The sequence below is a fragment of the Sorex fumeus genome, unplaced genomic scaffold (genome assembly GCF_029834395.1).
Source record: "Sorex fumeus unplaced genomic scaffold, SorFum_2.1 ptg000086l, whole genome shotgun sequence".
Classification (NCBI taxonomy): domain Eukaryota; kingdom Metazoa; phylum Chordata; class Mammalia; order Eulipotyphla; family Soricidae; genus Sorex; species Sorex fumeus.
In genome coordinates this window covers 12,054,687-12,056,570 of record NW_026606143.1, presented here as the reverse complement: position 1 = coordinate 12,056,570, position 1,884 = coordinate 12,054,687, and the positions used below count along the sequence as shown (strand labels likewise).

At 34.9% G+C, this 1,884-nt stretch overlaps 1 non-coding gene across 1 annotated transcript; it reads left to right on the top strand.

The window, feature by feature from the left end:
• Positions 1-487: 487 nt before the first annotated feature.
• LOC130039441 (U8 small nucleolar RNA) lies at positions 488-619 on the top strand. The gene has a single exon (XR_008794868.1). It is a non-coding gene; the product is annotated as a U8 small nucleolar RNA (small nucleolar RNA).
• Positions 620-1,884: the final 1,265 nt, after the last annotated feature.

Below are 1,884 nucleotides of genomic sequence, written 5' to 3'. Positions count from 1 at the left end.
CAAACATTATTCTCTTATTTGCATATGCAACCAGGTTGGTTTAATCAGATGATCTCTTAGGATATAACCAATCTAATAATAGACACAACTAAGAGATATGGATACATAATGTATATAAAAGCCTGCATTCCTTTTTTCATCTCCTTTCACCTACTTTTCTCCATCTACTTTTGACCTTGCTGCATCCTTTCTGATTCCTTCCCTGCAACAAATTGAGGTAACACCTCAATTAAAGAGCTGTAAAATAGAAGACCTCTGGTGGTTGGCATGCTATTCTTACACACCATCCATAAGATTAGATCACTATCCATCTGCTTTAACATTATGATATAATGCCTGTTTAGCATTTATGGTCAAAATAGCTGTATGTTTTTTCTTTCTTAAAAAATATATAATTAGAAAAAACAAAGAAGAAAATAACAAAGAGAAAAAAGATTAAAAAAAGAAGAAAAAAGAAAAACAAAACAAAAATATATATATAATTAGATCGTCAGGTTGAATGATTCTTACCTGTTCTTCTATTAGGGGAGCAGATAGAACATGATGATTGGAGTCGTCATGATTAGTGATTAATGCCTGTGTGTTAGGGCTCACAACACCCTAATTGCTCCTATCTGGTTCTTCCTTGGAAAAAAGGTGTGTGTGTGTGTATATGTATATATATATATATACATATATATATATTTAGCTAACATAAAACACATCACATAGTAAAGAGTTATTTATGGGACTGGAGCAAGAGTACAGAGGGTACGTCATTTGCCTTACACACAACTAGCCCAGGTTCAATTCCTGACAACCCATATGGTCCCCTGAGCCCACCAGTAGTGATCCCTGAACATAGACAGACACAGAAGCAAGCCATAAACACCACGGATACGACCCAAAAACAAAATAATAATGGTACTTAAAATGCACAGCTAAATCATGAGAAAGAAAAAAATAGCAAGGGGTATCCAGACATTACTGAAATGCTTATTCAGAAAAATTTTTTGTGTAAGAACAATAACAAGAACCAAATAGCTGAATTACCTTCAGTCCATGTCCCCAATTTTACTATAATTAGGACTAATTTTAAACTAAAGCAAGATTTATATCCACTTAGACACACAAATGGTATAACACAGTAATATCTAAAATCTAATAAAATATGTAATAATAAAATTTGGGTCAAAGAGATAGTGCAGCGAGTAAAGCACTTGAGAATCAGATTATTACTCTAGTACAGTTTCTATGTGATCTTGGTAGTTGTTTATATTCAAACTTCAAGTTTCCTCATGTGGGAAATGATAAATTATTTTTGCCTCACAAAACTGTAAGGATAAATAAATATATGCATGCCTATACATACCTTTGTGTAAATTCACCATTCATCAAAGGGATCCTGACATTTGTGACACAAGTAAGCCTGAAAGACTTGATGCTAAGTGAAATAAGCCAGATAATGAAATACAAAACCTGCATGATCTCACTAAAAAGTGGGTTCTCAAAAAATGGCATACATAGAAACAGAGAGTAGAATGAGGGTTACCAGAAGACAGAAGGTATGGAAAATAGGGAAATGTTAGCCATAGGGTACAAAGTTGCAGTTACATAGGACAAATTAATTCTGGGAATCCACTGCACAGCAAGAGGATTATGATTACAAACACTGTATTGAATATACTGGGAAGGTGCTTAGAAAGGAACCATCAGGAGCTCCCACAACACACATCTCCCCCACCACCCCACAAATAGACACACAAGATAACTATATAAGAAGGGGTATATGGTCACTTGCTTGATTGTAGTATATAAAAACACCATCACTGTCACTGTCAATATCATCCTGTTTTTCATCGATTGCCTCAAGCAGACCCCAGGAACGTCTCCTTTGTCCTACCC